Here is a 14,361-nt window from a genome sequence, read left to right on the forward strand (position 1 = left end):
CCAGAAGGGGAAAGAAGCCGTGATGGAAGTAGTCAGCGACTACTACACCGACCTCTATTCCCCCAAAGAAACGAACGCGACAACAGCCGACAGATTCTTGTCAGGTATCACTAACATCGTTGATCCTGCAGGTTTGTCGGCCACCAACGCCCCCTTGACGTTGGAGGAACTGCACTCTGCCGCTAAATCCTTTAGGTGGGGCAGGACCCCAGGCTACGACGGTCTCCCAGCAGAGCTCTATGTAGCACTGTGGGACCTCGTGGGCCCGGACCTGCTCGAGCTGTACAAGGAGATGGTGGTGGAGGGCAGAATGCCTCCTTCGTTGAGGGAGGGGATGATCACGATCCTGTACAAGCGTAAGGGGGAGAGATGTGATTTGAAAAACTGGCATCCCATCTCTCTCCTGAACGTGGACTACAAGATCCTCACCAAAGTTCTGGCCAACAGGCTGAAGGCCGTCATCGGACAAATCATCCACCCAAATCAGACTTGCGGCATTCCTGGCCGCAGGATTGCTGACAGCCTAGTGCTCGTCCGGGACACGGTCCAATACATCAAGGATCGCCGTGTACACGCGGCCCTGGTCAGCCTTGATCAGGAAAAGGCCTTTGACCGTGTCTCCCATGGGTTTATGTGCAGAGCCCTGCGCAGGTTTGGTCTTTGGGAAATGTTTTGTCTGTATGTTGACCTGATGTATAAAGACATTTGTAGTACGGTGCAGGTGAATGGCTGGAAAACTGACCCCTTCCCGGTCCTCTCCGGGGTCAGACAAGGCTGCCCTCTCTCACCTCTGCTTTTTGTTTGCTGTATAGAGCTCTTCGCGGAATGCATCAGACAGAATCCAGAGATCGGGGGAATCACCGCGCCGGGACCAGACAGAAGGGAAGTGAAGTGCTCGCTCTACATGGACGACGTGACGGTGTTCTGTGGCAACCAGCGCTCCATCGACCTGCTCGTCCAGACCTGCAAGGACTTCGGCCAAGCTTCGGGGTCAAAAGTCAACTGCGGAAAGTCGGAGGTCATGCTCTTCGGAAAGTGGTTCCTGCCTTCTTCTGCATCCATGCCCTTCGGCATCAAGACAGACTTCATGAAAATCCTGGGAGTTTGGTTTGGTGCTGCGGGTGCAGCCCTGAAGTCTTGGGAGGAGAGACTGTCGAAGATGAGACAAAAGTTTGGACTTTGGAGCCTCAGAGACCTTACCATCGAAGGGAAGATACTGGTACTCCGCAGCGAGATTCTCTCTGTGTTGCAGTACCTCGCCCAGGCCTGGCCCCCACGGGTCAACACCTGTAAGGCCATCACCAGGGCGGTGTTTCACTTCATCTGGGGCTCCAAGATGGACAGAGTGAAGCGGGCAGTCATGTTCAAGGAATCCCTCAAGGGCGGTAAGGGCGTGCCCGACATCGCCACCCAACTGAGGGTGTTCTTTGCCTGCAACTGCATCCACAGGACTTTGCCAAAAAGGATTATGGACTCTGGCAGGAACGCAATGTCACGCTTCTTCCTGTTGCCTCTCTGGAGGTCCCTCGGATGGGACAACTGGGACAGTTCCATCCCCTACAACTGGGATACTCCTTGGTACTACCTGGATACCTTCAAGTTTATCAAGGAGCAGGGGCTACAGGGAGTCAAACCTGACTTGTGGAAACCGAAGATCATTTACAAGCTCATCAGAGCAAGCGACATTTTAGAGTCGGTTCCAGGCCTGCCTTCAGACACCTGCAAGGTGGTCTGGAGGAATGTTTCTTCAAAGATCCTCACCAACAGGCACAAAGACCTGGCATGGATGGGAATACAAGGGGGGTTGCCTCTCAGGACATTTATGCATGCCAGGAACCTGAGCAGATACAGGCACTGCCCCTTCTGCATCATCCACAAGGAAACGGCTCAGCACGTTTTCTGGGAGTGCTCTTTTGCTCAGGACCTGTTGAGGGCCCTGGAACCCGAACTCAAGGACTTTGTGCCACAGACAGCCATCACACACTTTTAGGTGTTGAACGGACTTTTCTGTGGAACTTTTACACTGGAGGACATTGACAGCGCCTGGCGGGTGCTGTGTTGTTTTAAGGATGCTTTATGGTGCGCCAGGAAGCGCCTCATCCACCAGCGATAGAGGATGTCCATTGAGGACTGCCGCAGACTGATCCTCAGTCTGCTCAGGGACTATACCTTGATGGACTTTAAGGAGGAAGAGGACGTCTGAAGATCTCCCCTTCCCCCTACTCCCCCTTGTGTGTCTTTGTCCCTTCAATAAAGCTTCGGGCCTGTGACCCCTTTTCCCCTCCCCCCCCCCCCCTCACACCCGATGCTTATTTTAAATTGTAATAATCGTATCTTGCATGATTTTGTAATTGTAGGAAATGTTTTCTAAGCATGCTATGGTCTCGGGGTAAGCGGCGTTATGCATGACGTGTTGGTCTGGGGATTCGTTCGCCACGCACATCACGTCAGGCATCATACCCCTGAGTGAATGTATTTATTGAATGTATTTATTGTATGCCTGGAACTATATTGCAATGTGGTGTGCTGCGTCGCAGTATAGGGTGAGATGTACCCCGATTATGAGTATCATGTTTTTTTATACTTCTGTAATAAAGTATATTTTTCAATCAAAAAATTAGTTGCAAGTTCAGAGGCATTCTGCAAGTGAATAAAAATAGTTTATTGAAAGTATAAAACACTTCACCTCTTGATTGTATGTGCTTTTAACCGCAGCTTATTTACAATGTACTAACCCTGTCACGTTTGTGATGAACAAAAATCCCTACACAGCGCTCAACTCCTTCTATCTCACTCCTTGTAACCCTCCATCTTCTCCTTCTAGCTAAGAGCATAGCAATGGATAGGCTAATACCTCAAGTAAAAATCAGAGGGGAAGAGGAAGTGCTCATAGTGTAATATTGTCTTTATTACAAGAAAGATTGTAGAATTGCACTTACAATAGCCATAAAAACATTCAGCGTTGTAAAACCTGGCGGGTAGTAAAGTTGCGGTCTTGGAACACCGGCAGCCGCGTGCATTCCTCGGACCGGATGTGATGCCACCGGAAAACCTGGAAGCTCTGTCCAACTTATTTCACCCTTCCACTGGGTGTCTTCAGAAAGGTTGGATGTTTTTATGTATATTGTAAGTGCAATTCTACAACCTTTCTTTTAATAAAGACAATATTACACTATGAGGGCATCCTCTACCCCTCTGATTTTTACTTGAGGTGTTAGCCTATCCATTGCTATGCTCTTAGCTGGAAGGAGAGGATGGAGAGCAACAAGGAGTGAAAGAGAAGTAGAATTTCCACACCAGACTAAAATGCTATTTGACTCTGTTGTGTAGAGCAAGGGGTCCATCATATCTGGTGAGTGTAGTCATAAAGGGGGTCACCGATTGATGAGCACTCTATGAGCACCAGTCACTTTGTTTTACCTGAGCACGAAACACTTTCATGAAGAGGATATCATAAATTGTGGATTGGAAGCACTATATCACATATTCCGATGTTTATGGACACTCTTTTTTTTGGTATATATATATATATATATATATACAGTGGGGATCGAAAGTTTGGGCACCCCAGCTAAAAATTTGTATTAATGTGCATAAAGAAGCCAAGGAAAGATGGAAAAATCTCCAAAAGGCATCAAATTACAGATTAGACATTCTTATAATATGTCAACAAAAGTTAGATTTTATTTCCATCATTTACACTTTCAAAATAACAGAAAACAAAAAAATGGCGTCTGCAAAAGTTTGGGCACCCTGCAGAATTTATAGCATGCACTACCCCCTTTGCCCAGCTGAGACCTGCCAGTGTCATGGATTGTTCTCAATCATCGTTTGGGAAGACCAGGTTATGTCAATCTCAAAGGTTTTAAATGCCCAGACTCATCTGACCTTGCTCCAACAATCAGCACCATGGGTTCTTCTAAGCAGTTGTCTAGAAAACTGAAACTGAAAATAGTTGACGCTCACAAAGCTGGAGAAGGCTATAAGAAGATAGCAAAGCGTTATCAGATGTCAATATCCTCTGTTCGGAATGTAATTAAGAAATGGCAGTCATCAGGAACAGTGGAAGTTAAAGCAAGATCTGGAAGACCAAGAAAAATATCAGACAGAACAGCTCGCAGGATTGTGAGAAAAACAATTCAAAACCCACGTTTGACTGCACGATCCCTCCAGAAAGATCTGGCAGACACTGGAGTTGTGGTACACTATTCCACTATAAAGAGATACTTGTACAAATATGGTCTTCATGGAAGAGTCATCAGAAGAAAACCTCTTCTACGTCCTCACCACAAAAATCATCGTTTGAACTTTGCAAATGAACATATAGACAAGCCTGATGCATTTTGGAAACAAGTTCTGTGGACCGATGAGGTTAAAATTGAACTTTTTAGCTGGAATGAGCAAAGGTACGTTTGAAGAAGAAGGGGCACAGAATTTAATGAAAAGAACCTCTGTCCAACTGTTAAGCATGGGGTTGGATCAATCATGCTTTGGGGTTGTGTTGCAGCCAGTGGCACGGGGAACATCTCACAAGTAGAAGGAAAAATGGATTCAATAAAATTTCAGCAAATTTTGGATGGTAACTTGATGCCATCTGTGAAAAAGCTGAAGTTAGAGAGGATGGCTTCTACAAATGGATAATGATCCTAAACACACCTTCGAAATCCACGGGGGATTACATCAAGAGGCGTAAACTGAAGGTTTTGCCATGGCCTTCACAATCTCCTGACCTCAACATAATTGAAAATCTATGGATAGACCTTAAAAGAGCAGTGCGTGACAGACAGCCCAGAAATCTCAAAGAACTGGAAGACTTTTGTAAGGAAGAATGGGCAAAGATACCTCAAACAAGAATTGAAAGACTCTTGGCTGGCTACAAAAAGCGTTTACAAGCTGTGATACTTGCCAAAGGGGGCAGTACAAGATATTAACTCTACAGGGTGCCCAAACTTTTGCAGACGCCATTTTTTTGTTTTCTGTTATTTTGAAAGTGTAAATGATGGAAATAAAATCTAACTTTTGTTGACATATTATAAGTAGAGATGAGCGAAGTATTCAAAAATTCGATTCGGCTGATTCGGCGAATTCGAGGAATAAATTCGATTCGAGTCGAATATATTCGCTGCGAATTTAACTTATAAAAAGGGTGTTTCTAGGCTTCAGAGAGCCTTTATATTAGTGCAGAACACTGTACCTTTAATTTAAATGCCCTTGGAGTGTGCTGGGGAAGAGAAATAATACTGTCAGTCAGTATGACATGCAGATGAGTGCCGTCGATCTTAGAATCACCGCACACTTCACTCATTTGGGCAGTCACGGGGCCAAAACCAGAGTGTGGAGCCACAGTGTGGCGGTGGAGGCAGCAGCAATGGGAGGCCATACAGCACCCTATGACAAAATGGAACCCACCAGCAGTGTGAGGAGACCTGAAAGTGGCACATGGCAGAGTGTGGCGATGGAGACAGCAGCAATGGGAGGCCGTACAGGGACCCATGAGACACTCTGGACCTGGCAGCAGCATGAGGAGGCGGTACGGGGGCCCATGGCAGATTACGGGCCTGGCAGCAGCAATGGGAGGCCCGTAATCTGCCAGCTCCCTATGACAAAATGGAACCCACCAGCAGTGTGAGGAGACCTGAAAGTGGCACATGGCAGAGCGTGGCGATGGAGACAGCAGCAATGGGAGGCCGTACAGGGACCCATGAGACACTCTGGACCTGGCAGCAGCATGAGGAGTCGGTACGGGGGCCCATGGCAGATTACGGGCCTGGCAGCAGCAATGGGAGGCCCGTAATCTGCCAGCACCCTATGACAAAATGGAACCCACCAGCAGTGTGAGGAGACCTGAAAGTGGCACATGGCAGAGTGTGGCGATGGAGACAGCAGCAATGGGAGGCCGTACAGGGACCCATGACACACTCTGGACCTGGCAGCAGCATGAGGAGGCGGTACAGGGGCCCATGACAGATTACGGGCCTGGCAGCAGCATGAGGAGTCGGTACGGGGGCCCATGGCAGATTACGGGCCTGGCAGCAGCAATGGGAGGCCATACAGCACCCTATGACAAAATGGAACCCACCAGCAGTGTGAGGAGACCTGAAAGTGGCACATGGCAGAGTGTGGCGATGGAGACAGCAGCAATGGGAGGCCGTACAGGGACCCATGACACACTCTGGACCTGGCAGCAGCAAGAGGAGGCGGTACAGGGGCCCATGGCAGAGTGGCGAAGCGTAAGCAGCTTAAATTGAAGGCCATACAGAGGCCTATGTTAAAAATAATAACATGTTTGGGGCATGATTCATGGCGGATTTAGTCAGTTGTGTCAGGAACTGGTGGTTTGAAATCCAGACTAATCCACGCCTGATTCATTTTCACAAACGTGAGTCTCTCCACACTTTGGGTGGACAGTCGTGTCCTCCGCGGAGTTACAATACCTCCTGCCGCACTAAACACGCGCTCCGATGCCACGCTACTGGCCGGGCATGACAGCCTTTCAAGGGCAAATTCAGCTAGTTGGGGCCAAAGGTCAAGTTTCGTTGCCCAGTAGTCAAGGGGATTGTCTACCTCGGTTGGCAGGGTGCTGTCCAAGTAGGCCCAAGCCTGTTGTTTGAGGTCCTGCTCCAGGTCCACCTGATGCTGCTGCTGCTGCGGCTGGTTAGTAGTTTCCTCACTGCGCTGGTGAAGAAAGCTACTCATCATCGACTGCAGACTGAGGCAGCCGCTGCTGGTGGAGCTGCCACTGCTCCTACCACCCCACCCCTCCCCTGCTGCCATGGCAGCGGAACGCGAGCGCACAGGGCCCACGGTGTCTGAGGATGGACGTTGGCGCAGAAAGGCAGAGACCAACTGACTACATAGGTGGTTTTTATAGTACGTTATTTTGGCCTCCCTCTCAGCAGGTGTGAAAAAGGCCACCATTTTTGAACGGTAGCGAGGGTCCAACAAGGTGGACAGCCAAAAGTCATCCCTCTGTCTGATGGTTATTATTCGGCTGTCGCTACGCAAGCAACCGAGCATGCTATGGGCCATTTGTGCCAAGGAATGCGAGGGACTCCCTGCCTCCATCTCCACAGCATACTGCCACGGTGCGTCTGGGTCCTGTCTCCTCCTCCTCCTCTACCAGATGCTCCTGCTCCTCCACTCCTGTCCGCTGAGTGGAAAAACCACCCATTTCACTCAATAATTCCTGAGCACCAATGTCCTCCTCTACCTCCTCCTCTTCTTCCTGTCCTGCCCCCACAGGGGTCATGTGGCGTTGAGATCTGTGCGCCACGTCTACCGCACCCTGACCAGCCATTGTTAACAGCATTTGTTCCAGGACGTGCAACAGAGGAATGACGTCGTTCATCCCATAGTCCTGCCGACTCACGAATAGCGTGGCCTCCTCAAAGGGCCTGAGCAAGCGGCAGGTGTCACGCATGAGCTGCCAATGGCTGACATCTAAGTTACACAGGGGAGTACCTTTATCCGCTTGTAACATCAGGAAATCGGTGATGGCCTTTCGCTGTTCGTAAAGGCGGTTAACATATGTAGGGTTGAATTCCACCTTGTTGCAACGTCACAGCATGAGGAGTCGGTACGGGGGCCCATGGCAGATTACGGGCCTGGCAGCAGCAATGGGAGGCCCGTAATCTGTCAGCACCCTATGACAAAATGGAACCCACCAGCAGTGTGAGGAGACCTGAAAGTGGCACATGGCAGAGTGTGGCGATGGAGACAGCAGCAATGGGAGGCCGTACAGGGACCCATGAGACACTCTGGACCTGGCAGCAGCATGAGGAGGCGGTACGGGGGCCCATGGCAGATTACGGGCCTGGCAGCAGCAATGGGAGGCCCGTAATCTGCCAGCACCCTATGACAAAATGGAACCCACCAGCAGTGTGAGGAGACCTGAAAGTGGCACATGGCAGAGTGTGGCGATGGAGACAGCAGCAATGGGAGGCCGTACAGGGACCCATGAGACACTCTGGACCTGGCAGCAGCATGAGGAGGCGGTACGGGGGCCCATGGCAGATTACGGGCCTGGCAGCAGCAATGGGAGGCCCGTAATCTGCCAGCACCCTATGACAAAATGGAACCCACCAGCAGTGTGAGGAGACCTGAAAGTGGCACATGGCAGAGTGTGGCGATGGAGACAGCAGCAATGGGAGGCCGTACAGGGACCCATGAGACACTCTGGACCTGGCAGCAGCATGAGGAGTCGGTACGGGGGCCCATGGCAGATTACGGGCCTGGCAGCAGCAATGGGAGGCCCGTAATCTGCCAGCACCCTATGACAAAATGGAACCCACCAGCAGTGTGAGGAGACCTGAAAGTGGCACATTGCAGAGTGTGGAGATGGAGACAGCAGCAATGGGAGGCCGTACAGGGACCCATGACAGATTACGGGCCTGGCAGCAGCATAAGGAGGCGGTACAGGGGCCCATGACAGATTACGGGCCTGGCAGCAGCAATGGGAGGCCCGTAATCTGCCAGCACCCTATGACAAAATGGAACCCACCAGCAGTGTGAGGAGACCTGAAAGTGGCACATGGCAGAGTGTGGCGATGGAGACAGCAGCAATGGGAGGCCGTACAGGGACCCATGACACGCTCTGGACCTGGCAGCAGCATGAGGAGGCAGTACAGGGGACCATGGCAGATTACGGGCCTGGCAGCAGCAATGGGAGGCCCGTAATCTGCCAGCACCCTATGACAAAATGGACAGCACCAGCAGTGTGAGGAGACCTGAAAGTGGCACATGGCAGAGTGTGGCGATGGAGACAGCAGCAATGGGAGGCCGTACAGGGACCCATGACACACTCTAGACCTGGCAGCAGCATGAGGAGGCGGTACAGGGGCCCATGGCAGATTACGGGCCTGGCAGCAGCAATGGGAGGCCCGTAATCTGCCAGCACCCTATGACAAAATGGAACCCACCAGCAGTGTGAGGAGACCTGAAAGTGGCACATGGCAGAGTGTGGCGATGGAGACAGCAGCAATGGGAGGCCGTACAGGGACCCATGACAGATTACGGGCCTGGCAGCAGCATGAGGAGGCGGTACAGGGGCCCATGACAGATTACGGGCCTGGCAGCAGCATGAGGAGGCGGTACAGGGGCCCATGACAGATTACGGGCCTGGCAGCAGCAATGGGAGGCCCGTAATCTGCCAGCACCCTATGACAAAATGGAACCCACCAGCAGTGTGAGGAGACCTGAAAGTGGCACATTGCAGAGTGTGGCGATGGAGACAGCAGCAATGGGAGGCCGTACAGGGACCCATGACAGATTACGGGCCTGGCAGCAGCATGAGGAGGCGGTACAGGGGCCCATGACAGATTACGGGCCTGGCAGCAGCAATGGGAGGCCCGTAATCTGCCAGCACCCTATGACAACATGGAACCCACCAGCAGTGTGAGGAGACCTGAAAGTGGCACATGGCAGAGTGTGGCGATGGAGACAGCAGCAATGGGAGGCCGTACAGGGACCCATGACACACACTCTGGACCTGGCAGCAGCATGAGGAGGCGGTACAGGGGCCCATGGCAGATTACGGGCCTGGCAGCAGCAATGGGAGGCCCGTAATCTGCCAGCACCCTATGACAAAATGGAACCCACCAGCAGTGTGAGGAGACCTGAAAGTGGCACATGGCAGAGTGTGGCGATGGAGACAGCAGCAATGGGAGGCCGTACAGGGACCCATGACAGATTACGGGCCTGGCAGCAGCATGAGGAGGCGGTACAGGGGCCCATGACAGATTACGGGCCTGGCAGCAGCAATGGGAGGCCCGTAATCTGCCAGCACCCTATGACAAAATGGAACCCACCAGCAGTGTGAGGAGACCTGAAAGTGGCACATGGCAGAGTGTGGCGATGGAGACATGGGCCCCCTGGCCACGCTTGACTTTCTGGCCACATAGTCGACATACGGCTACGTTTACTTCCTCGGGCGGCTTGACGAAAAATTGCCACACCGCCGAGTAGGAAACTTTGCCCCCGCTACTCCTCACTGGCTGACTGCTACTTCCTCCGTGCACACCGGCACCACTACTGGCCGTGGTGGTAGGCTGCAGTAGAGCTGGTGCTCTACTCCATGGCCGTTTGCCTCCACTGACACTGCTGCGACCCTGCTGCCTCTTGGGCAACCCACCGACTGTTTTGCTCGCTGCCAAGCTGGCACCCTCTTCTCCTGATGATGCGGAAGCAATAGCCTGATGACGACGAGGCTGCCAAGTGCGATCAGCCTCATCATCATCAATTAGGGTCTCCGCCTCACTACTAGCCCCCTCGGCTGCGTGTGGGTCAGGAGACAGACCTGTCTCTAGACCGGCTACCGAGCCACTCTCCTCGCCAGTACTTCTTCGCCTGGCTGCTGAAGAGGCGGATGTCTCCCCCCGTTCCTGACCGCCCTCTGTTAGCTCTTCCTCACTGTACAGTGGGACTGAGCCCACAGCATGCGATACTTCGCTTGGTGAGGGAACACCAAAGGACAGGGGCAGGTAGAGAACACGTGATTTCAGTGGGCTTGCTCCCGGGCCATGCCAACTAACGGTTGTGTCTGACGTACCCACCGACCGTTGGCTGTAGGTGTCAGAGGTGACCTGGGAAGAGGAAGACGACCGAGCCAACCAATCGATGACGGCAGGGTTGTTGGTGGAGACACGACCGCTGGATAACACCGGGAGCACGGGCCTCTGGCTGCGACTAGTGCTGCCTCGACCCCTTCCTCTGCTGCCACGTCTGCTCGCTCCTGAAACATTGCCTCCTCTGCCACTCCTCTGCGTGTTGTTTGACATACTCTTTAATTCAACGATTCTGTGTCCCTGAGTAACGATTCTGTGTCCCTGAGTAACAATTCTGTGTCTGTCCCTGAGTAACAATTCTGTGTCCCTCAGTAACAATTATGTGTCCCTCAGTAACAATTCTGTGTCTGTCCCTGAGTAACAATTCTGTGTCCCTCAGTAACAATTCTGTGTCCCTCAGTAACAATTCTGTGTCCCTCAGTAACAATTCTGTGTCTGTCCCTGAGTAACAATTCTGTGTCCCTGAGTAACAGTTCTGTGTCCCTGAGTAACAATTCTGTGTCCCTGAGTAACAGTTCTGTGTCCCTGAGTAACAATTCTGTGTCCCTGAGTAACAATTCTGTGTCCCTCAGTAACAATTCTGTGTCCCTCAGTAACAATTCTGTGTCTGTCCCTGAGTAACAATTCTGTGTCCCTCAGTAACAATTCTGTGTCCCTCAGTAACAATTCTGTGTCTGTCCCTGAGTAACAATTCTGTGTCCCTGAGTAACAATTCTGTGTCCCTGAGTAACAATTCTGTGTCCCTCAGTAACAATTCTGTGTCCCTCAGTAACAATTCTGTGTCTGTCCCTGAGTAACAATTCTGTGTCCCTCAGTAACAATTCTGTGTCCCTCAGTAACAATTCTGTGTCTTTCCCTGAGTAACAATTCTGTGTCCCTGAGTAACAGTTCTGTGTCCCTGAGTAACAATTCTGTGTCCCTGAGTAACAGTTCTGTGTCCCTGAGTAACAATTCTGTGTCCCTCAGTAACAATTCTGTGTCTGTCCCTGAGTAACAATTCTGTGTCCCTCAGTAACAATTCTGTGTCCCTCAGTAACAATTCTGTGTCCCTCAGTAACAATTCTGTGTCTGTCCCTGAGTAACAGTTCTGTGTCCCTGAGTAACAGTTCTGTGTCCCTGAGTAAGAATTCTGTGTCCCTGAGTAACAATTCTGTGTCCCTAAGTAACGATTCTGTGGCCCTAAAGTCTCTTTGGCCCTAATTCTGTCCCTAATACAGAGAGGTCTGTCTCTCTTGAATGACCGGAGGCTAATGGAGAATTCTAAGATGGCTGCAATTTATAGCTCGACCATTACACAGTGCTGGCTGGCTGGCTGCTGATTGGCTAATGCGATCACATGTCATGAATGAATGCATTATGGGTCAGCGCGCCTTGTCTGTGCGCCTTCCCAGAGATCCCCGCTCCGTCGCCACACATTTCGCCGCCATTTTTGGAAAATTTCGATTCGCGCATCTGAAGTCTGCTAATTTTCGGATTCGGCGCGAATCGAATTTTTCCTAATCTTCTAAACTAATTCCACTTCGCCAAGTTCGATTCGCTCATCTCTAATTATAAGAATGTCTAATCTGTAATTTGATGCCTTTTGGAGATTTTTCCATCTTTCCTTGGCTTCTTTATGCACATTAATACAAATTTTTAGCTGGGGTGCCCAAACTTTCGATCCCCACTGTATATCAGTGGTTTACACTTGAACAGCAGCACCAGTACTATTTATAATTTTTTTTTTTTTTAAACTATAGTGGGGGGGTTATGTTTTGCCTTGAAGTAGCTGTGGTGGTTTTAGAAAATCATTGTGACTACAGACTGAACTAAAACATGTTTTTAAGTCAGGTCAGGTCACCAAAAGAGGATATTTTAGTAGTAGGTGGAGCCCCGGGCCTCTTCTATGTCTAAAGTACCCCAACAGGAAAGCTGGCCATACACTAGAAACTTTTTATTTTCAGAATGTTCATTCAATTTTCTAACAGTTACTAAGGTCAAATGGTAGTTCATTTTTAACTGCAGTGGCCAGAAAATTCAAAGGAGCAGGATGGAAATTTTTCTTGCACAGACGAAATTCTAACTGTAAATGTGGATTTTGTTCAGGAAAAATTGGAATATTCTAGTCAACTAGCGGGTCTGCATGAAATTTAAAGGGCCTTCATACAAAATGACAGTAGTTGATTCAATGGCTAGAAAGAATTTTCTGATTAAGAATTTTTCTAAAAACATTTGAATAAAAATGTAAACGTGTATGGACAGCTTAGGATCCCTCTGCCGTAATTCCTGACTTTGTTCCTGACCACCTAGGATTTTGTATGTCAGCTCCTCCTCTTACATTCTCCAAAATATAAAATAGACAGAGACTACTGCTCATGCTGCAAATACTACAACCGGGTGAGAGGGTTCCATAACCCAGATCACCATAAATTGCAAGTGACTGTGTTATTTTCAGCTGTTCAGTTCAGTACACTTTACACCACAGATTATCACATTGAGACTCAGACTACCTAGCCCATGTAGTACTGTGGCCCACTGTTTTAGTGTCTCCCTATTATTCTGAAACTGCAGGACTCTAGCTACAGCACATGCCCCCCCCCCCTTCAGACAGGATTACACTAGTATCTCATTTCAAGCCACTTCCAGCTCCAAAGGAACCTGCTTCACCAGACTAGTTCACCATGCTTGGGGGTTTAATCTCAGCTGAAGTCTGCTTCCGCCCCTTTCTTCAATTTTAGCCAGTTCTTGCCTTCATCTCTTGTGTTAAAGAGATCTTACCCAGTTTCAACATCACTCAAAGAAGCAATATTTCTGTGATTATACCTTCTTGAGGAAATCTTGCTCTTACACAGGAGGGATCTGAACCTTAATGTGCACAAATTAGGGCCCCATCAAGTGTGCAGAAGATTTTCATGATTTTTTGATGAGATACAAAAAGAAACATTATTGCTTATAGAAAAAAAGATTAATATCAAGAGTTAAACCCAGTTCGGTTATTGAGAACCTAAAAGTGAGTTAGCCTAGCATCTTGATAGTCCACTTCAGTTCACTTGGGGAGAGATATCTCATAAGCTGGAATTGCTGTTTACATTTTGATCCTGAAAGACATTTGGGTTTGCTTATGTAGCACTACCCCCTTAGGAGTCAATACAGGTTTGTGTCCCCCTATAGTCCTGCACAGCCATGTAACACACATTTTCAACGCAGACTTGCATCCAGGAGACAGTAACCAGTCCTTGAGCTTGTTTTTTATGTTTTTATAAGGAGAATTGAACTTGGATGGGGTAAGGGGTGTATGGGATGCCCAAGGGAAGGGCAACTGAGGACAAACGTCTTTGAACTATGTACAAGTCTCTTTAACAGCAAAAATTCTCTTCTTGAAGAGCTAGCCAGCATCTCCTGGTGTACCACTCCAGACCCCAGATGAATCCTCTCCTCATCCAGTTGTACTGGATGAACCCCTGGGCAAGGGATCCAGTGCCTGCCACTGCAGTGTGAAACAGTCCCGGGTAAGAAAGCTAATCTAGTTTCTCACGAGAGTGCCTCTTTCCCCTCACTGGCCCAGGGGATGTAGGTCAACTCACTAACTCTTCTGTCTGTGAGCTGATGTGTTGGTGGTTGCTCTCAGGCCTTCTACTGTGCCACTCCTTCCCTGATGCACAGATGGTCCTCACTCTGAGGGCCACTGAGGTCCCGAGCTTTCCTCTTTTCCAGCTCCACTGCCTGTAGGTGAGCCCCTTCCCATCTGGGCCTCCTTCCAGGCTCCTGCTCTCCAGCATTTCATTTCTCCATCTTCCACCCAAACTCTCCTGCTACTGAG

At 49.9% G+C, this 14,361-nt stretch overlaps 1 pseudogene; it reads left to right on the top strand.

The window, feature by feature from the left end:
- The first annotated feature begins 1,021 nt into the window (after window positions 1-1,021).
- Window positions 1,022-2,203, top strand: LOC149460568 (uncharacterized; annotated as a pseudogene).
- The last annotated feature ends 12,158 nt before the right edge of the window (window positions 2,204-14,361 follow it).

This window comes from Staurois parvus, unplaced genomic scaffold (genome assembly GCF_062004578.1).
Source record: "Staurois parvus isolate SC_StPar_1 unplaced genomic scaffold, SC_StPar_1.0 ptg000225l, whole genome shotgun sequence".
Lineage (NCBI taxonomy): Eukaryota > Metazoa > Chordata > Amphibia > Anura > Ranidae > Staurois > Staurois parvus.